A 26,279-nucleotide genomic window follows, 5' to 3' on the forward strand; every position below is an offset into this window, starting at 1 on the left:
TTCATGTATTGTTCTAATACTAATTTTCTGGATTTGGGAATTATACTATGGTTATGTAAGATGTTAACATCAGGGAAAACTGGGCGAAGGATACACAGAAATTTTTTCTACTACTTTTGCAACTTTCTGTGAGTCTAAAATTAATTCAAAATAAAAAATAAAAAATATTTTTAAATGGGAGGTTTAACTTGATAATTTTAAAGTTATTTAAAGTACTTAGATTCTTTTTATTTTTAACTCTACTGTGTATTAGCCTTCCATGTAAGCCTTATAATTGAGCATATGTTTAAAATTTTTTCTCTCTGCTTATGGATCCAGAAAAATGCCATTCTTAATATAATTTTCTCCTCTGAATATTCCATCAGCACCTTTTCACCTTAGGGCCCAACTCAAACAACCCCTGTCCTATGGTGTCTCAAATAGTCACCCAGGTTGGAAGAGATTTAACTTCATGTAACTACTAGAATCACTTTGCTTATCACTATGTGAAATGTAAGACTGTAATTTGAATCAGTATAAGGGGTCTATATGTGAATGATCACTGTATTCACCTCTTTTACACATAGTTTGGTTGAGCCCTGATTGAATCTTGAAGGATGGATTGTATTTGAAAGGATAGAAAGAAGGAAGGAAGATACTTCCAGTGAGGTATTATCATGGGCAAAGGCATGTCACAGAAATAAACACGGCAGAAGCAGGGATGAGGAGTCCTGAGGAGAGGCCTTCTGTGGGGTTGGAATCCCATCTCTTTAGAAGGAATATTATAAAGAACACTGATTTGGAACAGGAGCAGAGAAGTTTTGAAGTTGTTGTTTATGTAACCCTGGAAAACCACTTAACCATCTCTGAGCCTCAACGTTCTCATCTGTCAAACAAATAATAGAACATACTTCATAAAGTATTTGTGAAAAACAATGTTTAAGATATAAGTTAAAGTACTTTGGCAACTGTAAGGTGATGTATGATTCATTTTTCTTAACCTCTGATTTTATATCTAGAATAAAATGTCTGTGAAATCACTTGCTTTTACTTATTTATTTTCCCAGAATGTAATTAGGTTTATTTGTTGTTTCAACAGTTTTCAAATTTTTTTTTTAATTGAAGTATAGCAGATGTACAATATTATGTAAGTTACAGGTGTACAATATAGTGATTCACAATTTTTAAAGGTTATACTGCATTTAGAATTATTATAAAATATTGGTTATATTCCCCGTGTTGTACAATATATCCTTGGAGCTTATTTTATACCTAAGTTGATTTGCTTTTAAAAAATGAGTAGGTCATTGAGTCTTGTTTGAAGACAGTCATTTCTTTGGAGTATTGGATTGTAGCAGGTTGCCTGCAAAGATTAAAATTATCTTTTCTCTGCCCCTTTTTTTTCTTTAGTAAATGAAGAGCTAAGAAATCATCCTAAAACAATTGATAGTAACCACTCCCCTGACTGAGGACAGTGAGAGTAAACCTCTTGAAAACACTCAGTGTCTCCCTTGGAACAGTAATTCAGCTTGGGGTCATAGACTGTAGTCTTTTTTTCAGAAGAGTGGGTGAGGCCTCCCCAGGAGTATTCAAAGGTAGGGGTAAGACACATAGCACCCCTAGCCAGGAAAATGAGCTTTTTGTGTTTTAAAGGATTAAAAAGAAAACCTGCCCAATATCTATGGTAAATTCCTGGGGATCCAGATGAAAAATGGGGGTCCTGGAATCACCAACATGGTTGTGGATGTGGATCACAGGAGCCCAGTATGCAGAGCTGCACCTCTGGGGTCCAGAGGTGGGGCCGTTGGCCAATCCAGCACTCAGCCTGTGGGGTTGTCCTCTGTTGAGGAGCTCTGCCAGGTGCCCTGTGCTGGAATTTGGGTCAGAGAGGAGTCATCACCAAGTAGATTAGCATCCTCAGGGACACTGTGGCAGCAAGAAGTAATGGCATCAGTGCATTGGACTGTTCCCATTCTCCCCCCATCCCCCAACTCTGTGGCTAGACTGTTTCCTCGAACCCAAAAAGGTTTGGGATGGCACACATCCAGTGGTGTGCTCACGAATGTTTAACAACTGGCTCTCTGCAGGGGAAAAAAAGCCTTTATTGATAGCATTGCCAATCTTTAGAGTGTCAATCCTCCCACCATGGCTGATTGCAAGGTACCAATGCGGTGTCACTGAGCATGGTGTTGGGAAAGTCTGTGCAGCAGTCCACCATGATGTAGTATTTCCACTGTACAGATACAATAGACATCACTAACTTCAAAAGCATAGGTAACAGTGAAATGTAGTGCAATAATTAGGAAGTGATGAGTTTTGAATATTTATTACCTTTGTTTTGTTTTTAACATAATTTATTTCTTAGTTTACATAATTTAATTTTAAATAATGGATGTATTTGACAACTGCCTTGAAAAATTCCTGAAAACTTAACCTCAGCCCTCATGAGCTGATGAGAGCTAGCTCCAGCACATGACTGGATAAATCCATAAGGATTTGGGATGGAAGGAACCTCAAGGTTGAGATAAAATTGGAAAAATGGCAGATATAATTGCTTTTATATCCTGGGTTTGTAGAGTATTCATATAGGTTGTACAGTTCTGGGTCCAAATTCCCCAAATCTGAGACGAAATAGTGAAAAAAGGACACGGCTTTGAGGATTTAATGATCCCAGAAGTCTAGATGTACTTTTTCTTAAGTTCTGAATGTTCAGAATCTCTGAGCATTTGGATAGAATTGAATTGCCTCCCTCATTGGAATGAGGTCTCTTTATTATCTGAGTTCCTATCCTGTTTATTCAGACTGTTTTTCTACGAAGGAGACATGGCAATGCATATTTTTGTTATGGCTAATGTCATTGCTTCCTTAGGACAATGGCCAGAGAAATAAATGAGCTGAGTTGACTGAGCCAGAGCCAGTGACATATCTGTTCAACCCGGGTTGTTCTGTTCATTCCTTCTGTCATTTACTCAACAAAGAGCTATTGAACCCCTACCAGGTGCCAGGAATTGTATTAGCAGCAGGAATATAAAGATGAATAAGACATGAACGGGGCCCTCAATGTGTTGGCGGTGTCCCATACTCCGTTCACCTTGTACGAGAACCAGCACCCCTGGGAAGCAGATGTGAAGTAATGGAAATGTTTTTACGGAAAAGGATCTTGGTTGGGTTGCCATTGTTGTCCTAGCAGATCAGTGTGTTTTGTTTTGCTTTTTAAATTTATTTATTTATTTATTTATGGCTGAGTTAGGTCTTTGTTGCTGTGTGAGGTCTTTCTCTAGTCGTGGTGAGCGGGGGCTACTCTTCACTGTGGTGCGTGGGCTTCTCATTGCGGTGGCTTCTCTTGTTGTGGAGCATGGGCTCTAGGTGCACGGGCTTCAGTAGTTATGGCATGCGGGCTCAGTAGTTGTGGCTCGTGGGCTCTAGAGCTCAGGCTCAGTAGTTGTGGCACACGGGCTTAGCTGCTCCGCGGCATGTGGGATCTTCCCAGACCAGGGCTCGAACCCATGTCCCTTGCATTGGCAGGCAGATTCTTAACCCCTGCGCCACCAGGGAAGCCCAGATCATTGTGTTTTAAACATTAGGATGGAAATCTCCTACTGTTCTCAATATCAAACTTCCCCTCACTCTATCACAGTGACATTTCTAGGATTCCTCCTTATTTTTTTTTGATTTTTTTGAATTGAAGTATAGTTGGTTTATAATGTTGTGCCCATCTCTGCTGTACAGCAAAGTGACTCAGTTATACACAGAGACATTCTTTTTTTATATTCTTTTCCATTATGGTTTATCCCAGGAGATTGGATACAGTTCCTTGTGCTATATGGATAACCTTGTTGTTTATCCATTCTAAATGTAATAGTTTGCATCTACCAACCCCAAACTCTCAGTCCATCCTTCTTCCTCTCCCCCTCCCCCTTGGCAACCACAAGTCTGTTCTCTATGAAAAGTTTTTTTTTTTTTTTGGCCTCACAGCATGTGGGATCTTAATTCCCCGACCAGGGATCAAACCCGCATCCCCTGCATTGGAAGTGTGGAGTCTTAACCACTGGACCACCAGGGAAGTCCCTCCAGAACTCCTTTTTTAAAACGCTAACCCTCCCAGGAATATTTGGAGCAAGTATGAGTTAAGTTTTCAGAGGTTAAGCCAACCAGGCAAAGGGGACGGAGGCCAAGATGAGGGCTGAGTCTGGAGCAGGGAGCAAAACCTGGGAAAGGCAGATCCAGACCGGGTGGTATTTGGGGACCTTGGGTAATTGTGGACCGCAAGAAGGTGCTGGAGGGGTGTGAGGTGGTGGGAAGGAAGAGTGGAGAGACTGGTGATGAATTTGCCCGTTTCTCACTGTTGCCTGACTCAGGTCCTGCTTCTGGTTAATTAGGGCAATATGATGCACTGATTACAATCTGCTTTGAAACTCAGAAGATGTGTTCAAGCCCTGAGTTTTTATTTATAAACTTCACAGCCTCAGGGAAGTTATTTAACCTCTTTGAATCTTTATTTCTTCATCCATAAAATGGGAGTAATAATGCCTGGTAAAGATTACTATAAGAATTAAATGAGTGCTTCTATGAAGTGCTTAGTATGGTGCATAATTCATTCTATAAACTCAATAAATATTTGTTCCATTTCTCTCTACACATTCAAAAAAACAAGCACTGAGACATAAAAACTAGCCCTGAATCCTCCATACCATCTAGCAGTATCCATACAAGTAACTATATGGATGAAATCAACTGTTCACTTGGCTAGGATTGCTCTTCAATCAAGTGACTATTAGCAGAAATGAGTTACCTGCCAATGCTTCCACTGTGAAAGACATTCTGATTATGGTGCCCTGTGAGTTTCCCGATTAAATAAATCTAAGTTATCAGTTTCATTAAAATGTTCCTGTATTATCATACATATATGATGTAGGGAAGTAGATTTGGACTGAATATAACATAGCAGAGATTTTCTAATTATGACTTTTTTCTGAAAGTACAACGCACTGAACTAAGTTCAGAGTCCTGGTTGTGTTCAAGAAGTTGGGATCCCACTTGTCCAAAATGGAACAGAGAGTTCATCCAAATTACTTTCCAACTATGATGTTTCTTAGATGGATGATTTGGCATTTATTAGATCCAAAGGAGGGAAATCTAGCTATCTGTTGAAAAGGTCTTTCTGTTAAGTAAAAATTATCATAAATAGCCAATTTTCAGCCAATGGGTAATGTTTTTGGAATGTTTATGAAGACTCTAGGTTGTCATCTTTGACGTGTGAACGTGGTGAGAAAAAACATTTCTTCAAGTGTTATGAAAAATTCTGATGTTTCAATAACTTAGCCATGGTTAAACATTTTTGACTTTGCTTCTGATTTACTTCACTTCTGGGTTTACCCAGAAGGCAGGAATAAGATGCTTTGGTCTCGGCTCAATCTTTGGCAAGTCCCTTAATGTGGCTGCCTCACGTGTGAATATTACCTGCTTGTAAATAATAATGAGGATCGCCCTACTGCCCTACCCAGTAGGATCACTGTGGGATCAGCGTTCTGAGAGTTGGCGTTTCCTGCCTTTCCCCCCAGCAGCCTTAGTGTTTTGCTTCACATGAAAGAAGAGTCTGGAAAATGGGCGAGACCTTGTGCTTGTACAACTGCAGCCACAGGTGTTCACAACGAGACACTGGCACTCAAGTTTCCTGTCCTGCCCTCAGTCTTTCTCAAGACTCACTGGTAAAGCCTCATGAAAAAGAACTGGTGAGAGGGGAGCAGATTCCGCTTGTCCATGGGGTTCCAGGGGTTCCATGCTCCCTCATTAACCCCCATGTGACCTTCACGAATTTGTTAAGACTTTAGCTGTTTTCCTTTTATCCACTTTTATGGCAGCTGCCTCTTCCTTTCAGGCTCTGCCAAATGGGAAATAGTTTGTGTGTTCCATCTCTCCTTGGAGGGGTTCATTACTCATTGGAATTTAGTTCACTTGATTGCTTTGTGCTCTCAACTCTCTGATGGGCTCAAGAGAACTTATACTTTTATAGATTATTTGCCTTTTCTCATTGTTAGGGTGGGATCAATATTCTCTTGTGGCTTTCTGTATCCTAAGTGGAAGTGGAAGAGTTTAGTAAACTTTAGTAAGAGAACTATTTATAGGAATGCATATAGCATACAGGCATAACTCGGAGATATTGTGGGTTTGGTTCCAGACCACTGCAATAAAGCAAGTATCCCAATTAAATGAGTTGCATGAATTTTTTGGTTTTCCAGTGCATATAAAAGTTATGTTTACACTATACTGTAGTCTATTAAGTATGTAATAGTATTACATCTAAAAAAATGTACATACCTTAATTTAAAAATGCAAAACAAGAAAAACAAAAAGGATTTACTGTACAGCAGGGAACTGTATTAAATATCCTGTAATAACCTATAATGGAAAAGAATCTGATAAAAAAAAGTATAACTGAATCACTTTGCTGTACACCTGAAACTAACACAATATTGTAAATCAACTATAATTCCATAAGAAAAAAACCAAAACAAAACAATTATAATATTAACATCAAAGATCACCGACCACAGATAACCATAACAAATTTAATGATAATGAAAATGTTTGAAATATTGCGAGAATTACCAAAATGTGACACAGAGACACAACATGAGCAAATGCTGCTGTAAAAATGGCACTAATAGACTTCTACAGGGTTGCCACAAACTTTCAATTTGTAGAAAACTCACAATAAAGCGAAATACAATAAAATGAGGTCTATCTGTACACGAAAACACAAGTGATAATGCAGCACCTTGGGGCCAGTAGTAGCAGAGCACTGTTTCCACCTCATTATGGGTTGAATTGTGTCTCTCAAAAAGATATGTTAAAGTTTTAATCCTGGGTTCCTATGGATGCGGTCTTATTTGGAAAGAGAATCTTTGCGGATATAACCAAGTCAAGATGAGGTCATGAAGGCAGGCCCTCATCCAATATGACTGGCATTCTTATAATAAAAGGAGAAGAGACACAGGCAGAGACACAGCAAGAACACCACGTGATGACGAAGGGAGAGAGTGGAGTGATATCTCTACGAACCAAGAACACCGAGGGTGGCCAGCAAACACTGGAAGCCCCAAAGGGACACGGAAGTATCTTTCCTTAGACGTGTCCGGGGGATCATGGCCCTGCCGACACCTTCATTTCAAACTTCTCGTCTCCAGAACTGTGAGACACATTTCTGTTGTTTTAAGTCACCCAGCGTACGGTGATTTGTTATGGCAGCCCTAGGAAACAAAAACACACCCGCAGACACGAAGGGGCAGAGGAAGGGAGGCAGAAAGAGCTGGGTGGGGCTGTAATCTCAGGGCAACGCCCACACAGGAGGGAGCCCAGAGAATAAACATCCTGACCTCTCTGTCTTCCATTCCTTCTTCCTCCTGCTGGGGCGCTTTTTGACTTAACTCAGCTGGTAGCTGGTAGCAGAGGGCCTGGTTGCTGGTTGAGGGAGTTGGTACAGGTCAGCCCCCTGGGACAGAGAGCAGGGTGGGGAAGGCTGGATGGAAGATGTGGGGAGGAAAAGCAGGCTAGCCAGTCCAGCTGGGCTTTGTATAACAGTGTAACTTTATAAATTGATTTCTGGTAGGTGGCAAGGGGTCATTAGAAAGATCGCAGAGTTAGTAAATCTGTGGTTTTGTCCCAGCTCTCTGCTGACTCACTGTGACCTTGAACACTTCACTTAACCTTTTTGATCCTCTCTTTCCTCATCTGTAGTCGGTGGTGAGACTAGATGACCTCTGTGGTCTCTTCCTGACCTCGTGTTGTGTGTACAGGGATGAGTAATTTTACATCAGACAAAAAGAGCTCTAAAATAAATTTTCTGAGGTCCATAACTTGAAGCTTTTATGATTTTGAGCCAGGTTCAGTGAAGACAACTAACAATGTTGTTGATGATCACCAAACCTTTCCTGGACTCGTCTTTATAATTTAAAAAATGTGTTTTCGTGTCTATAATCTCTTTTTAATGTAGCAGTCCTTTGAAAATTTTGTCACTTAAGGGTTAAAATTCTTTGTGCCTGTGTGTTTACAGTCCAAGTGGTCCATCTCAGAGAAAAGCTGGGTTTCTTATTCATGCATTTGCTTTTATCAAGGAAAGTGCCACTTTTATCACTTTTTGAATAGCCTTTTCAGTTACTCTTTCAGCATAGAGTTGATGAGAAAGAGAGAGTGTGGGTGTTTGGGCCTTCTGTATTCTGTGGTCAGTAAGGAGCCAAAGGGTAGCTTATTGATTTTTTTTGGAGGGGGGTGCTTCAAAGTCAACGAGACTTTGCCTTAAACTCTTTGTTCTTCCACATGGGCTGCAGAATTCTTGGTGTGGTGATGCCCTTGGGGGCTCTGATATCGTTGATCCAGATGCTAGAGTTGGCTTTGAGCAAAGGCAAAGGCTAATGATCCGGTAATGTTGCACATCACAGACAAAACTGATGTAATCAGATTTCCTGGTACCTGCAAGGTGAGATTTTTCCTTTTGTGTGGGCCGCACACAATTCATAGCTCATTCACAAAGGTTTCTCATCACATGAATCCACTGTTATCATTTTTCTTCTCTTGGGTAACAGTTCATCAAAAACGACCTTCTGCTGTCAACTCATTTCTCAAGGTAGGAATCAGGAGGACTTCCAATATGGTGACATGGGGAAGGATATACTTATTTAGGAACCAAAAAACCCAGCCAAATTTATGATAGACACATACTCACAAGAATATATGACTATGTTCTTTTTTTTTTGGCACATATATAACAGGACTGTAATATGTGGATGTAAATTGGATGACTGCATGGTCAGAGATACCTTTGTAGGAAGCAGTAAGGCAGGAGATGTTGGCACAGGGTATGAGGAAAGAATGAGAGTAAGGATGGAAGCAAAAGAGAGCCAGAGAAGGTGCTACTGTTTTGTACAAGTTCACTTTTCTCAACCCCGCCCACCTCTTCGGAACTTGGCAGTGGCTCATCTGATATGGAGTAGCCAATTGCAAACTAGCTAAGTGTGTCAGTGACTGAAAAGGAGGCCTTGAGGCAGAGGAAGCACGAGATGCAGAGACACAAGCTGGCAGCAGTAGGAAGACAGGTTTTCGTATTTGCCTCCACGAAGTGTATTTGCAATGTCAGGAGAAGGAAGGAAGTCCCAAGTGACCTGGGATCCATAGACCAAGGGGTCTTTGGATAGAACTGCATTTTCATGTATTTGTTTCTTTTGTAATCCTGTGTATTTTAAGAACATTATTCTGCCAAAGAGGTAGAAAAAGGGTTAAGAATTCTTGAATTAGGAAAATAAGTTAATAAAGAGGTACCCATTGACTGATGTCAGTACATTTACTAGGTCCCATGCCAGCAGATAAACTGAGGCCCGGATCAGTAAGCTGCATACAATTCAAGGTCATCACTTAGACAAAATGAAGAGCTGGTAAAGGATGAAGACGCCGTGGCACACTCAATATGTGATACATATGCAACGTAAATTTTTTGTTACATGAACTTTGTATGGTTTCCTGGTAAGAGGAACTGTTCCACCTGGTAAAGCTTGATACTGACTTCCTTAGTTACACTAAAATAAATTCCAGAAGGATCAAATGTTTAAATGTAAAAACATGGATCTATAAAAACACTAGAATAAAACTTTTAGGAATTTAAAAAACGATCTTGGAATGGGTATGGCTCTTTTAAGCATGATATAAAACTTAGAACCATAAAGAAAAGGATAAACAGATTTGCCTATATAAAAAAAACTAGAGGGGTGGGATAGGGAGGGTGGAAGGGAGACACAAGAGGGAGGAGATATGGGGATATATGTATACGTATAGCTGATTCACTTTGTTATACAGCAGCAACTAACACAACATTGTAAAGCAATTATACTCCAATAAAGATGTTAAAAAAAATAAAAAAAAATAAAAAATTCTGCTTGAAAAAAATAGCATAAGGGAAATCCAAAGACAGACTGGAAAAAAAATAACAGCAACACTTGCAACAAAAGGACTCATTTTCCATAATACCTAAAGAACTAAAAATAGAACAGACCAAGACCAAAAATTCAGAGAAAAATGGGCATAAGACATAAAGAGGGAGGTTGTGTAAAAAGAATGAAAAGAGATTCATGTTCACTGACAATGAAATACAAAATAAATGGACGGATGAGCACTTACCCCATTGAGTTGGCAGAGATTAAAAAGTTTGATAATCTCCTCAGTTGGCTAAAATATTTGCCAGCAGATATTCCTGTTGTTTGTGGGAGAACAAATTGGTACAAATATTTGAAGATAAATTTGGCAATATCTATGAAAACCTAAAATGCTCAATTCCTTTGACTCACCATCTCTACTTTTATGAATTTATTTCATAGATAAACTCACATAAATTTGCAAAGTTATGTGTACAGGATGTTCCTGACTGCTTTCTAATAATAACAACCCCCCCCCCCATATAGACACTAAGAAATAGCCTAAGTGCCCATCATGCGGTGGCAGTGTACATTCATTATGGTCCATGAACACCATGGTTCACGGCTAGTAAAACCTGGTAGATATATATGTGTTAATAGGAAGGGCTGTCTAACATGTATTAAATTAAAAAAAACAAGTTGCAGAGTAATATGTATAGAATGTCCTATTTGTGTTTTAAAACATTCAGAATATTCACGACACATGGAGTTGTTGGCAGTGGTTACCCCAGTGGTGTAGAATGGTGGGCTGAGATGGAGGGTGGGAGGAGGATGGGGGATGACTGGAGAATTGCAGAATCTCCCCACCTACTCCCACATAGAGCCTTCTCTACTGTTTGATTTTTAAAATTAAATTTATATTTTGAAAAACATTCAAAAGCGTTTCATAGAAAGTGATTACTTACCAAACAGAAAAATGAGTACCTGTCTCATATATCAGATATCCCCATTTGTGTGATGTTGACAGGTTGGAGAGGGACTTATTAAAGTAAGGTTGGTGGCTTTGGGTAATGGCCTCTAGACCCACCTCACTTCTTGCATTTTTAGAGAAAGAGTAGTGTTTAAGAGAGCAGGCTCCTGACGTCATTGAGGCCTTGCTAGAATCTCAGCCCTTCTATTTATTAGGTGTGTCACCTGGAGAAGTCACTTCACCTTTCAGGGAGAAAAATAGTAGAGGCTACCTACCCAATGCGCATAAAACAGACAATAAAGTAAATCTGCAGTGTTTGGGTTAATTCAGTGGAAAACTGTGAAGAATTTGTTGTGTGTTTTATAGTTTTCAAGGTGACTTTAGTAGCATTATCTTACTTGATTCCCAAACAGTCCAATGAAGTAGGTAAAGAAGGTATTTATCCTTCTTGTTTTTTTTTTTTAACATCTTTATTGGAGGATAATTGCTTTACAATGGTGTGTTAGTTTCTGGTTTATAACAAAGTGAATCAGCTATACATATACATATATCCCCATATCTTATCCTTCTTGTTTTATAGGTAAAACTAGAATACAGACAAAGGGACTTGTCTAAGTTGTGGAAGTAATAATAGGAACATGATCACAGACACCTGACTCTTATTTCAGACCCTGTCTAGTACATCTCAAAGCCTGTAGAGCATTATTGGGTAGCACCAAAAAAGCAGAATGAGGTGTTTCATGTGGTTAGAAGCCAGTATACCCTTCATTGGATATTGGTGGGATGGTCTCCTCTAGAGGTCATTACCAATTTCCCCTCAGACAAATGAACACCTTGAATAGGAAACAGGTAGGCATTTTGCATCTTGTCTCAGTTTGGCATTCCGTGACTTTTCTGGACAGAGGTTGTTTCCTTCTGGATTCAGGGGTGTTTGATTGATTGTGTCTGTGTTGAGTGAAAGCTGCCGTGTCCCCTCAGCACCAGTATCTGCTATAGACTCAGAAGCATGTTTCTCTGGTTTAGGGCTATAGACCAGTTTGGGAATAAGGGCAGCGCTATAGGCTCCATGTTTGTGTTCCCTTCAAATTCACACGTTGAAAACTAACTCCCAATGTGATGGTATTAGGAGGTGGGGCCTTTAGGAGGGGATGAGGTCATGAGGGTAGAGCCCTCATAAATGGATTAGTGCCCTTCTAAAAGAGACCCCAGAGAGTTCTCTTGCTGCTTCCATCATGTAAGGTTGTAATAAAAAGATGGCCATCTAAGAACCAGGAATCAGGTTCTTACCAGATACTGAATCTGCTGGCACCTTGATCTTGGACTTCCTAACAGTCAGAACTGTGAGAAATAAATTTATGTTCTTTATAAGCCACTCAGTCTATGGTATTTTTGTTATAGCCTCCGGGACTAAGGCAGGGAGCATAAGAGAACTTCAGAATTCATTTTCTGGAGACAGGATTGTGGCCAAGGGAGAATGTATAGAAGTGGGGAAAACATCAGTGGCTTTTATGGTGGTGGTAATATTTGCGTTACCTAGAGAAAAAAGAATTTGGGGATATATCATGCTTTAATTGGAGGCTTTAAGACAGACCTACCTGAATTTTCCTAAGCAGAGAAAAACAACCCGCTATTTTCGGAATGAACGGAAAGGAGAAAGGCTGAATTAGCTTCTCATTCCATCCAACATCCTTTAAGCGTTTTTTGTCGAGCATCTGCAAGTTGACATAATGTTGATCCATTCAATCTGGTTCTAAATTGTTCTGTTAAATGCTAGACAACTTTTATCACAGAAGCTGTCCCCCCTCCTTCAGAATGATTGTCTATAATTAAGGAGGAAACCAGAAAATAATGATAGGTTCTCTTTGCCTTTCTAATGGCTTTCTTATTAAGTATGTCTGAAAAAGCTATGGAGATGTTGATTTCCCACGTAACCAAAAGAAGTCAACCATTATATAATTACCTCTTTGTAAAGACTACAAAGAGAAATGTATGAGAAATGCTTTCAATGGGCTAAAGACACCCGTGAAGCACAAAGAAAAAAAATTCTTCTCCAACAATGAAAAGCAGCGAATCAATTAGTTGTTAAGGAAATGTCTTTCCCAACAACTCTGAGGTGTCAGTGGCGTGGCTGTGAGAGGTATGATTGGGGATGGAAGATGAGGTCAGGAAGGAGGGGATGTGTAAGAGGGCAGCCGGGCTGGGGGTGGTATAATGGTACCTGTGCCTTTTAATGAAGTCCTCACTTACAAAAAGTGTCCTCACTTGTTTTTTCTCTGTTGGAGGAGACCAAGATGTTCACAGGCTGAGACTTGATTCAGATCCCTGGCGATGTCACCACTGTTAGTCATGTGTGTTGGGAAGGGGTTAGGTCCACGTTCTAAATGCCCAAATTCTCAGCTACCAACTTATTACTATTCTGGGTGCCTGAGGGATTGTGATAAATACGGCAGGATGGGCTTCCTTCTGCCTTCATCGCCTTCTTTCCTTTTCTCCTTCCCTCCTCCCAGAGAGAATAGAAAGAGAGACTTTGTTAGTATAATTATCCATTGAAGTTACTCAGTGAAAGGTGACCAATATTAGCAAGAGCAAAGTTTGTTTGCCTCGTAGATATTTTATTCTGCAAGATCTGAGGGGTGGAGATGCCTCCATAACCCAGAAGTTACTTGGGGACAAGGCCACAAGCTATGAATGGCTGAGGATTCATTGCCAAATTCCGCTGTAATTTCCTCTCTGGTGATCTGGGCTCCTCCTCTTCAGATCTCTCACCTGGACCCCATTGTCGTCCTTTCAGGTTGGGCGTGACTCCTTGCCAAGAAAAGGAGAGTTGACCCAGGAGAGCTTTTGTGCTAGTCCAGGATAAACTTTGCCCCCCTCTCCAGCGGCCCCATTGTGTCTTGGAGTCCGTTTTATGCTTTAGTTATCTAGGAGTTGCTCCTCCTTGAAGGTGAGTTGATGAGCAGGGTGGACCTCTTCCAATCAGGTGAAGGCCTAAAGAAAATACAGACTGAAGTCTCCGGGGGGAGAGGGAAATCTGCCTTCAGACTGTCTCCAGACTCAAGGTGCAACATCGGCTTTTCCCTAGGTCTCCAACCTGCTGGCCTACCCTGCAGATTTTGGACTTGCCAGCCTTCACTATTGCATAAGCCAGTTCCTGAAAAATCAATCTCTCCCTCTCCCTCTCTCCCTCTCTCTCTCTCTCTCTCTCTCTCATGTCAGACCTTCAAATATTTGAAGAGTCTTCATATCACCCCCTGTTAATTTGGATCCTGAGAATGGGTAGATGGTTTGAGGGAACTCTTTTTGGGGCAATGAGACTGAAGCAAAAATAAAGAATGCCAAGTACTGAAGGTGTTAGCACAGAGTTTTGCACCTACTAGATCCTCCTTTAATAAGAGCTGTTATGATTAATAAAGAGACACCAGACCAGGAAAGACAATCATCGCCACCAGTGTCCCCTACCATTTGTAGAGCTTGTTGGGCTATCACAATATTTGCTTTCATGCTTGGGAGATAATTGGCACTTAGCTGTTACAGCAGCAGCGGTAGGGGGAAAAAAAAAAACCAAGAGGAAGAGGGTAGGTCTGGTTTTCATCTGCGAGATCCGGCACATGCCCATGTGAATAACAAACAGCAGCTACGGGATGGCTCAGCGCCTGGACATCTGTTATCACCCTGTCTGGTAGCTGTGCTTTCTTCCCTAAGCATGAATGAGGTGACTGAGGGGGAACTGGAAAATCTTTGCAGTGCGGGAGGCAGGGACAGTGTCCCCGAGGCAGCCCTGAAATCTGCCTCCGGTCTGATTCTTTGTGTGGGAGCGTACTGTGAGCGCGTGTACCAGCAATGGAAATGTGGCTAATTTTTGTTCAAGCTTCCATGGTGGGCTCCTCCTGCCCCCACTGTGTCTATGGTACCAGTGCTTTGAGAATATTACAGAAATGAAATTAAGTAAAAATCTTACAAGTCCACAGCCCACGCACAACTGTTTTCATTTTAAGTTTTTATCCACCTGCAGATATACTTTAGTGTAATTATAACCAGTGGATGAATAGAATTTTGTATTGTGTATTTTTTATTTTTCATTTAACAGTCTATGATAAACATGTTCTTATATGGTTTCATCAGTACAATTTTATAGCTGTGGTGTTAACGGTATTTCAGAGCTGATGCACCATGGTTACCTAAGTTAACCATTCCTCATTGTTAAACATTTCCAGTACTTGTTACAAAAAACCCTACAGGGAATATCTTTTTATGTATAGGTTTTTCCTTCTTTTCAATAACTTCCTTCAGCATTTCCGGAGAATGAATCGAGACATTTTTGTCTTGATATATATTGCTATAGTATATTGTATTATACCAATACAAATTGTATGTTGTATACAATATTGTTCATATTGGTATAAATTACAAAAACAATGTGCAAATGTGTCACATTTGCCAGAGCATTACCAGGTAGGATATTAATTGTAATGAATATAAAGTGATATCATAATGTAGTTTTCTTTTCTTTTTTTTTTTTATTAACAAAGGTAACCATTGTCCATATATTACTTACCAGTTACATTTCTTCTTGTGTGTATTGCATGCTAGTGTCTATTGGGGTATTGATTTTTACAAATTCATTTAATTTTATTTAAATGAGCTCTACATATTAGTCATATTAATAGAAATATTTCTCTAGTATATTATCTTTAATTTTATCTTTACTATTTCTTTTTGTGTAAAGGTTGCAATTTTTCTTAATCTTAATAGGCTTTCCAACTCTTTACTGACTTATAAGAAAAACGCTTTAATCAATCCTGTGTTGTCTTGTACTTGTTTTTTGTTTTCGTCTGCCACTTGAACTTGGTGGAATATTGCCTAACTTCTGAGACTATTTTGATATTCAAGCTTATTTCTGGTTCAGAAAGGTTCTGGTTACCCTCAACTCAGCCAACCAACAAACAAAATATTCAAAAATAAGCTTTGGCTCATTTTATTATTCAGAATATGCAATTAACAGTTCCGTTTCTGAACTCTCGAGGTATGATTCCTTCCCATTTTTTGTTACACAGAGTGCTTGAAGTTTTTGAATGGTTTTAGTATCTTTCATATGTGCTCCACGTGTATCCTCTCCGCAGGGGAAATCACTTTGAAGGCAGGGTTTACGTGCTCCATTTACATGGTGTTAAGCCCTCCTTCCAGCCTGGTAATTTCCAGCTGTATTGCCTGGACTGCCCTTTGCCCTGGGTACTGTCTGGGTCAAGGTCTCTCACTAGCCATGAGGCAACCGTTGGTTTAGGGCTTCCACTGTGACCAGCTGCTTTGTGGCTTGCCTCCCTCCCACATGGCAGTGGTGAGGTCGCTCTGGAGCTCTGTCCCAACTTGGTGGGCTCGTATTTGGCCCTCCTCTGCTCTCCTGGGTTAAGGCCAAGACTCTGCTGTTCACAGCGAAAGCTGTGGTTAATTTGCAGGTGGGCTGCAGAATGGAAGTTTGGAAGACACTGCTCTATAGAGTGTTTGGCTCACAGTGGCTTTTTAGTAAGTGGTCACTCATTTGTTGACACTCCGGAGATTCTTTCGTGTCTTAGCCTGCAGACCTTCTTAGGACCCAACAGCAGAGGGACAGAGTAAGGCCGCAGGAGATGTGGCCTCGCCTGAGAGCAGGCTCCCTGAAGCGTTCTGTAGTTCAAGTTAAAATGTCCAGAGACTGCAGTAAGCAGGGTCCAGCCTGGGCTGGAGTTAGTGCCTAATGTCTGGTGGGTGAAGGCAAAACCTCAGGGTTGTCTGTCTGGGGTCAAATTAGTCACTGACGGTAGGTTGCTGAGTCATGGTTCTTGATTGAATGGGAAGTGGGGAAGAGGAACGTCTAGAAGAAGCAGGATTCAGGGCACTGGAGGGAACAGAGCTCTACAAGCAGGGATGAGGCTGTAAATCAGGGCCCAGATAAACAGTGTGGGTTCAGAAAGAATCTGACTTCCAGCAGGGAGCTGGAAATCAGTAGGAGCCCAGGAACTTGACAGAAGTTGAGTCAGTTGAGCTGGAGGGGCAAGTTGATGCTCATAGCAGCTCACCCAGGAATTCTGGAGAGGAGGGCCAAAATTGCCTGCTTGGGCTCTTGCCCTGCTTCTCTGCCAGACTGTCTGTCTTGCTGATCTGCTCCATTGGATTTCTGGGCAAAGACTCAGATTCAGACTCCTGGGGGAGTGTTTCAGCTCTGGGCTTCTTAGAGGAAGCTTCAAGACTTGCCCTTCTTCTCAGACTGGATTATATGTGCCATCTATGTACTCTGCATAGATTTTCTAACTTGCTCTTACCTTTTTTATCATCATCATCATCATCATCACCATGACCCAGTTCAAAAGAATGTCTAACTATGTACTATTTCTAACATACCAAAAAAAACCAAAACCAAACCACAAACCAGAAAAGTAATATAGCAAATACCCATGGATTTAGCCTGCCATCCAGATTTAGTAAATGTTAATATTCTTCTTATTAAGTTTTATAAAGAAATAAAACATTGGAGATACAGCAAATGTCCCACCTCTCTATCACATCCCCTTCCCTAGTTCTTTAGACAGAGGCAAGCACATAATGATTCACCATTTTTAGGACATGGGTCTCTGGAGTGTGTGTTCTTAGAGGGTGGCACCATATCTTATTCATCTTGCATTTCTAGCTAATGGCAGTGCCTGACACAAGCTAGAGATAACTAAGTATTCAAACAATGAAGGAATGAATGAATGGCAGAGATTGTTTATTATTATTATTATTAATCCTTTACTGTACCTAATAGGGGCACTATAAATGTTTGATGACTTGGGGAATTAAAAAAAATCTTGGTCTCTTACTGAGAATAATTTTGCCAGTTTTGTCATGTTCCTTTCTCCCTTATGTTGACTCATAGAGCCTATTTGCCTCTAACTCTTACAAAAAGATAATGTTTGTGCATCTTTAGGGTTTGTAAATAGGTGACAGAAACATGAGCTGAGGAACCTACAATGTATATAAAGACCAACTTGATTCCTCAGAATTAATTTCAGATGCAAAAGAGAAAGGAGGGAAAAGGAGAATATGTGTGAAAGCATTGATGCATCAAGGAAAAAATCAACTAAATTGATGTCATTAGAAACTGCATTTAATTTGAGTGGAAAATATTCTAGGCTATCATATAATCTCTTGTCTGGAAATGCCAGTCCCAATAACTTGATACATATGGATGTAGAAACACACACACACACACACACACACACACACACACACACAAGCATCCTCTGTTTATTTGTGTCTCTCCTTTAGTCTGTGGCTCCATGAAATCTCCTGGGGACTTTTAAGTACTGGGATGTATAGACTAGAAGCACTAGAATTCTAGTGCTTTTTTTTTTTTTTATAGGAAACTTCTCATGGTAAGTTAATACAACAAACCACACAACACACACATTTTTCTGTGGGACACTGAAGGTGTCTTCCATACTTCCATGTCTTAACCACCTGTTTTCTTGGTTGAAGGATGTTTATGTTTCCATACAGATTTGGAGAAAAAGGCTTGGTTTTATTCATCTTCCCTCCGAATGAGTGATGCTTTTCAAAATGAACATACTGAACAGCAAATTATCATCCCATTAAATGCTTAAAATTATAGACAGCTGAGCCAAACCTGCTACCCTCCCCTTTCCTGGATACAGTCTAACAAGCCAGCTACAAATTCCAGATGATCAATTTGCTTAGCTGTGATGGTCACTTACTCAGTGTTTTGCTTCAAAGCCAGTGAGAGGCAGTCTTGAATGATCGGCTGTGCTTCAGGTGCTCTTTGGCATGAAGCCTTCTACTCGGGCTCTTGCATTTTTCATGGTTTTGGTGTCCAGCCCCAGCAGTTTTTGGTATCAGAAAGGAGCCCTCCACTGTTGGTTCCACTGCCCCCACTGTTTCCCCATTTACCACTAGTACAGTGTCTCTCCATAGGAAATGAAACTGTTGTCCAGTATCTTTTTTGCACAATGCAAGTGACCATAAGGAGTAGGGATGCACGGTCATATCCATTAACTAATTTATTAATTAATTCATTCAACATTTACTGGGCACCCACTATGTTCTCGGTACTGTGTCAAGTACTAAGGATTAAAAGATGAATAAGAAACAACTACTGCTCTCGTGGAGCTCACAGTCTAGCAGGAAAGGGAGATACATATAATAAAAAAGAAAAAGAAGGCAGTGCAATGGCCTGTCACAGAAACAGGGACAAGGTGTCACCATTCGTTCTGTATTGATTAAGTAGCTTCTGAAGAACATAAGAAGCCCTTCCAACAAGCATGTTTCCTCCATCCTCACAGTGTGTAATTCTTATCTATGAAGGTCAAACGAATGCCAATTCATGACGGAAAGAGTCTCCAGGAATTCCAATTCCCCAGTATTCCCTCCATGCTACTGTTACCAAGTCCAAGCTCGCACTGCTCGCTACACAACAGGCCAATAAATCAAGAAATGAGGTCTTGGGGCAAGGAATAGGGACTTTATTCAGAAAGTCAGCAGGCTGAGAAGATGTTGGACTACTGTCCCAAAGAACCTTCTTACCCGGGTTAGAATTCAGGCTTCTTTTATACTGAAAGGTGTTGCTGGTTGCTGCAAACTTCTTGGTGCTGAATCCTTCGTTCTTGCAGCCGTCCAGGCAGGTCTGATCATAATGTCCCTATAAACCTCTAATAAGACAATTGTTATTTTCTGTTCTGCAATTTTTTTTTTTATCTCTGTATGAGTGGAAAAGTTTTATACCTTTACAGGTCAGAGCCTTGAGAGTGGGCTGTCATGTATATTTCAGTATAGGCAACATTGTTTTACAAAAGGTGCAAAGCCAGCATGACTCAGCACAGGCAACAGAGCACAGGGTTAGGGCTAAAGGAATAGATCCAATATGGAGTCAGGCTTGTTCTTCTCTGTTATATTACCCCCACGTGGTACACTCCAAATGAACTGTATTTACTCATTATTCCCCAATACACATTACCCTACTTTCCTTCTGCTCATGCTGTTTACTCTTCTTGGAATTCCTCCTCCCCATTGCTTTGTTTAGAAGTGTTACAGGTGCATCAAGGCCAGGCCCACTTTGCTCTACGCTCCTGGAGCGCTTGATACCATTCCTAGAGCATAGAGTATGGAACATGTGACCTTGTTGGAGTGTTTTAGGTCCATCTGAGTCTCTACAGTGGACTGTGAGCTTCCCAGGGGCTCGCGGTCCCTTGGACGGTATAAAGTACTATAAAGACAGTATAAAGACACTGGTTCGAGCCCTGGTCTGGGAAGATCCCACATGCTGCGGAGCAGCTGCGCCCGTGAGCCACAACTGCTGAGCCTGCGCGTCTGGAGCCTGTGCTCTGCAACAAGAGAGGCTGCGACAGTGAGAGGCCCGCGCACCGCGATGAAGAGTGGCCCTCGCTTGCCGCAACTAGAGAAAGCCCTCGCGCAGAAACGAAGACCCAACACAGCCAAAAATAAAAAAAAAAAAAAAAAAAAAAAAAGTACCCTATGCAATTTTCAATAACTACTTGTTTACTGAATAGGAACATTTTGATACCAAGGAGAGAAAATTCAGTTTAGGTTTTACTGGCTGAACTGTTTTCAGGAAATCCCCCAGACTCAGTTTGAAACTCATCACCCTTAAAGTGAGGAATATTTACAAGCCTAATAACAAAATCTCATTGTCTGCAGACATGAGCTGAAGGGAGATCAAAAAGCTTACTTTTTTTTTTCTGGTTTTTTTTTTTTTTAGTATATAAATATTCCAGTTAATTTTATGCCAAGCCAGAAATAAAAAGCCTCTGGTGGGATAAGGGGAACCTGCCTCCAAACAGAAGTGTAGACTCACAGATCTAAAGTCACATGCGTTGTCTTGGAATTTGCTTAACTTGCGAAGTGGTGGCAGGAGGGTCTTTCCATCAGCCAAGGGGGTTTCTATTCCTGCAACTTGGTGTGAGAGGCTGGTTGAAGGAGGCAGGGTCCTTCAACCTTGTAGATCCTGGATGCAACCTTGATTGTGATCTTGTGGGGGTCACAAGGTCCAGGTCCCTGATACCTCACAGGGACGTGGTAACCTTCCTCTAGTTAGCATAGTAACAATATTTGATAAATCACAATAAGGAGTCAATTACATCGTGGAATTGAAAGGGAATACACATCATTTTAGCTTCAGAGTCTTACAATTTAACAGAAGAAAAGACAAGAAAAATGTGTATTCCAAAGGCATGAAAATGAAGAATAGACACTCATAATTCCCCATGGCTTTGAGGCTTTGCACTTTGCTCCTGGCTAAGCCAGATGGTCACTTAAGTCACTGGGGGCTGGGTGCATGTGCATCAGCCAGGGACCGTCTGCATATGATCCTAGGATGATGTTAGATTCCATAGATAGTCCCAGTTCTGAGGAAACCAAAGGGATCACAGCACAGTCATGGGTTCAAGGGATTGCAGAAATCCCTTGGTTGATTTTATTGGCATTTCTAGGGCATAGCCAAGAGTTGGCAGTAGATGTAGGTGAGACAGATATCTGGGTGTCAGCAGCCATAATGGGTGGTGATGCTGACCCTGTCAGGTCTGAATGATCAGATTGTAGGGTGATGATCCTCGTCCAAGTTGGAGACATCTGAAAGGTTAGAACAAAAGTCCACTGATGTAAGGACCAAAGCAAGGGGTCCAGGATTCCAGGCAAGGAGGTTAAGAGGTAAAATCTAGGTTAACGCCTAGAAAGAGCCTTCCAAGGTTTCACTAAGGCGGTGAAATTTAGCAGGGTTTTGGAAGAGAGAAGGAATATATCTTTATGGAGAGGGTGGGTACATGTGAAGGAAAATGGCAAATGATTCCTATCTTCTTCTTTTTTTTTTTTAATTTATTTTTGCCTGTGTTGGGTCTTCATTGCTGCGCGCGGGCTTTCTCTAGTTGCGGTGAGCGGGGGCTACTCTTTGTTGCAGCAGGAAGCCTTTTCATTGCAGTGGCTTCTCTTGTTGCGGAGCATGGGCTCTAGGTGCGCAGGCTTCAGTAGTTGTGGCACGTGGGCTCAGTAGTTGTGGCGCACGGGCTTAGTTGCTCTGTGGCATGTGGGATCTTCCTGGACCAGGGCTCAAATCTGTGTCCCCTGCATTGGCAGGCGGATTCTTAGCCACTGCGCAACCAGGGAAGTCCCGATTCCTATCTTCTGAGTGAGAAGACTGGTCCAGGATGTGTCCGGTACTTCAGCAGTAAACATCTTTGCCATAGCCAGTTTCCAGGCACAACTAATTTTGCTGGAAAAGATAAAATAACTGGTTGACATTTACACTACAGTAGAAAACAACATATCAGCTTGCAAATCTTTCTGTGAGCTAATTTAAGTCAGACTCTGTTGAAATTTTCACCATTTTCAAGAAACTTTGGAGTCATGTAACCATTTTCTTTTTTGAGGATAGGAGGAGCTTGATTCTTCTTTTGCCTCCAACTTCCAATATTGCGTGATAAATTGGGTAAAGATGGCACAAGATAACAAGCCGTTGTATCTAAATTAGCTAAAGAATCAATCATTAATGCTCTCCAAGACTGTTGTGAATTGGTAGCTGCCACTTTTATATTTGCGATAGCTTGGTCAACTTTTAGTTTTGACGGGTAGGAGGGATGACTGCGTTTTCACGGAAGAATTTGCAAAAACGGATGTGTTATTTTCTAGTGTAATGTAACTGTCAAGCAGTTATTTTATATTTTATGGCAAAATGGCCATATGACTAATTAGTTGTGCAGTGAAACTGTTTGAGGCAAAGATGTTTGTTTGAAAATACCTAGAACTGGTCCAGGATGCTGGTCTTTCCTTCCAGGAGATATGAGCATCAGCCCTGGTGCCTCCTGGACGACCTGGAAGCCAATGGATGAGGGTGGCATTGTCATACTAATAACTGGGCATCTGTTTCTCATTTCAAGACCACTGTCAGGGCTAGTTATTTGTCCTCCTTGGCAGTCAGCAAGAGCTGGCAACCCCCTTGGCAAGGGGTAGTCATAAGGGAGTCTTGGAGATCTGTTGCCTTTTAAAAATTGTATTCGAAATTCTGGGATATTTTAATCAGTTTAGAATTAATCTACCTCAGAAAAAGAGGATACAAATTTGAAAACCATGCCATTGTAGCGCTTTAATAGCTGATTATGTTATAGGCAAGGAAATGGCTAGGCAGTGACTGTTAGAATGAATAATGACATTAAATGAAATACAAAACAAATCCATACCAGTTTTATTGGATTGGAAGTAAGAGACAGACACAGGCTGAAAATTTACCTGAATCTGATTAGGGAAATAAACCCTCAGACAGAGAAATGATGGATGATGGTGTGAGCTGATTAACTTGAGCCCCATTGGGAGGCAAATGGGAAAGAATGCCACAGTGTTTCAGAGCAGGAGAGAGTTCAGATCTTTAATCCAGATAGGCTCATCTTTACAGATAAGAAAACTGAGGCTTAAAGAAATGAACAACTTGATGAAAGTCCTACCAGCTAATAAGGGCCAGAGTTTGAACTTGAATCCACATCTTCCGACTGTTGAAAAGTTTGAGGCAATCTGATTAATCACGGTGTACGTCTATCAGGCTATAGGAGTCAGTTCTCCTTGCCATCTAAGTCCCTTTGTCACGCGCTTGGGTTACGAGTAGGAGAGCAGCAATGCTTTGCAGTACTGGTGTGCTGTCCTTTGCCCTCTGCTCTGGCTGTGGCAGGACCCTGAGCTGGGTCTTGGTTCGTTTGGTTCTCAAATAAGCTCTCAGCCTCCACGTTGACTCAGGTGACTTGGTTCCATGTGTGTCTGCCCCGCAGAGCGCTCGATGTGCCTGACCTGCTGCCAGCAGCCCGGCTTCCTCCTCACTGTCACCTGGGCCTGGGCCGCTTCTCCGGTGGCAGAGCCGTCACTTTCCCGCAGCCTCAAGCCAGGGAGCCTCCAGTCATGTTGGCCTCTCTCTGTCCTTTATTTTGTACACGGAATCAGGGTTAAACTCAGAGTCTTCTTAAACTAGGCAGTCTCATTGCCCTTTCTTCCATTTCTTAGGCCACTGCCTTAGATCAGGAATTCATTGTTTTCTAATCAACCTCTGTCATCACTGACAAAATAATGTTCTCTGCCATTGATCTGGCCATCGCATCTTTTCCGGTAGGCCGGAATATGGTTTTCCACTCCTTTTTGGATCAAGTCTAAGATTGTATCACATCCCTTCTCTTATCTTGTCATCTTTTATATTGAATTTTAATGCTTTTCAGTCTTAGAGAGAAATATGAATCTATGGAAACACTTGGGACCGGCAGGAAGTAAAATGTGGGCATGTTAATATTAAAGCAGGCCCAACCCACAGTGGCTGGTGAATTTCTTTTCTAGTCCTGGAGCATGAAATATAATCATAAGGGTTTTTTGGACATTTCTTAAAAGGGACCTCTAGAAAGTGAAAAGCAGTTAGCTTTCTATTTATGGTACTTTATCGTCTTTGTTTTGATAAAAAATGCCTTACTTTAAAAAGATTTGAAGTAGCACTTCACTATCCAAGCAGTCTGGTTTTTTGTGGCTGAAGATACTTTTAGATTTCTGGAAGCTTTTTAGTCTCCAGACATGTACGTTGGAATGTGAAATGGCTATATTTTCCCCAGGGTAACACTTTTAAAATCCTAATGGTTAAAACAAAAACTCTGTGGTTTTGGCTTCTGGTTGAAGATTAAGGATTGGGGAAGTTGGCCTGACTGTTAGAAGTTGGCCACATAGCAGGTGGGCAGTGACTGTGGGTGAGGAAGCCCAGAACACAAGATATTCTCAGGGAAGGTATGTGATGCCACACAGTCCTGGCCCAAATTTTGCTGTTCCTTTCCATATCTCCCAAATGCTATCTCATTAATTAATTTTGGTGATATTTATTAAGGATTAACTGAATTCTGTATTAGGTGCCAGGGATTCAAAATCAAATAACATCCTGTCTTACACTGTACACACAAATCAATTCCCTATGGGTTACCGATCTAATTGTGAAAGATAATGCAGCTTTTAGAATATAGGTATTTTGTGACCTTGGAGTAGGCAAAGATTTTTTTTAAAAAAACAGGATACAGGGGCTTCCCTGGTGGTGCAGTGGTTGAGAGTCTGCCTGCCGGTGCAGGGGACACGGGTTCGAGTCCTGCTCTGGGGGGATCCCACATGCCGCAGAGCAACTGGGCCCGTGAGCCACAGTTACTGAGCCTGCGCGTCTGGAGCCTGTGCTCCGCAACGGGAGAGGCCGCGATAGTGGGAGGCCCGCGCACCGCGATGAAGAGTGGCCCCCACTTGCCGCAACTAGAGAAAGCCCTCGCACAGAAACGAAGACCCAACACAGCCATAAATAAATAAATAAAAATTGTAAAAAAAACAAACAAAAAAAAAAACAGGATACAAAAGAAAAAGGAATAGATAAATGGAAAAAGTGTATTATATTGATTAAGAATTTCGGTTCACCAAAAGACACCAAGAAGTACATTAAAAGGTAGGTGAAAAGAGTGGCAAAAGATATTTTCCATACATATATTCCACTAAGGACTCATATACAGAATAAAGAACTCTTATAAACCAGTAAGAAAAAAGACAGAACGCAAAAGAAAAATAGGCAAAATACTTGAATAGGAACTTCACAAAAGAGGATATCTAAAAGGCCAATAAATGTGTGAAAATTTGTTCAATGTCATTAGTCATCAGGGAAATGCCAGTTAAAATCATAATGAAATACTAATACATATACACCAAAATGGCTAAAATGAGAGACAAAAAATGTCAACTGGTGAGGATATAGGGTAACTAGTACTCCATACACTGTTCCTTGGGGGATAAATTGGTAATTTGGAAACACTTTGGACAGCAATTAAAGCTGAAAAAATGTTGAACTCTGACCCAGAAATGTCAATGCTAGGGAGATATACACACCCAACACATGATCCACTTTAATGTTTGAATGAAGAGTAATGAGGGCAAAAGGAAATGCAGACAGAAAATGCAGACTATTTTTTGAAGGGTTTGGCTGTTCAGATGGGAGAGATGGGAAAGCAAGAGGGAACCTAGGTTGAGGGAGGGTTTTGTTAGAGAAATATGATCAAGACATAGAGGTTAAAAATATGGGAGAGATTAGAATGACTTTATGGGATAAGTTTCCATATTACAAGAGATTTTAAATTAAAAAACACATTTCCTCCCCTAGATTTAGGAAGAAATATGAGAATTAATGTAGATGTAAGTAAGTTATACGTGGCTAGGTGTGTGTTGAAGGAGTTTTCTATGGATAGCTTCTGTTTTTGTGGTGAAGTAAGCTGCTGGTTAATTTACAAAGTGAGATGGACACGGGTTAGGTTGGGGACTGCAAAAAGTGGTGAAGTTTTGGAATAGTTGCTGTGGGGTAATGGGAGAGAGAGGTGATCAGGGAAGGTAATACTGGTAAGAGTCACTCCGGA

General features: G+C 41.0%; 1 long non-coding RNA gene across 1 annotated transcript in view; it reads left to right on the plus strand.

The window, feature by feature from the left end:
- The window catches only part of LOC309619694, a 125,502-nt gene extending 100,586 nt beyond the window's left edge, over positions 1 to 24,916 (plus strand). Inside the window, exon 2 of the long non-coding RNA XR_014239166.1 lies at positions 3,230 to 24,916. This is a non-coding gene — a long non-coding RNA (uncharacterized lncRNA). The remainder of the gene's footprint in view (positions 1 to 3,229) is intronic.
- The last annotated feature ends 1,363 nt before the right edge of the window (positions 24,917 to 26,279 follow it).

This window comes from Balaenoptera borealis (genome assembly GCF_965194805.1).
Source record: "Balaenoptera borealis genome assembly, chromosome: 21".
NCBI classification, from domain to species: Eukaryota; Metazoa; Chordata; class Mammalia; order Artiodactyla; family Balaenopteridae; genus Balaenoptera; species Balaenoptera borealis.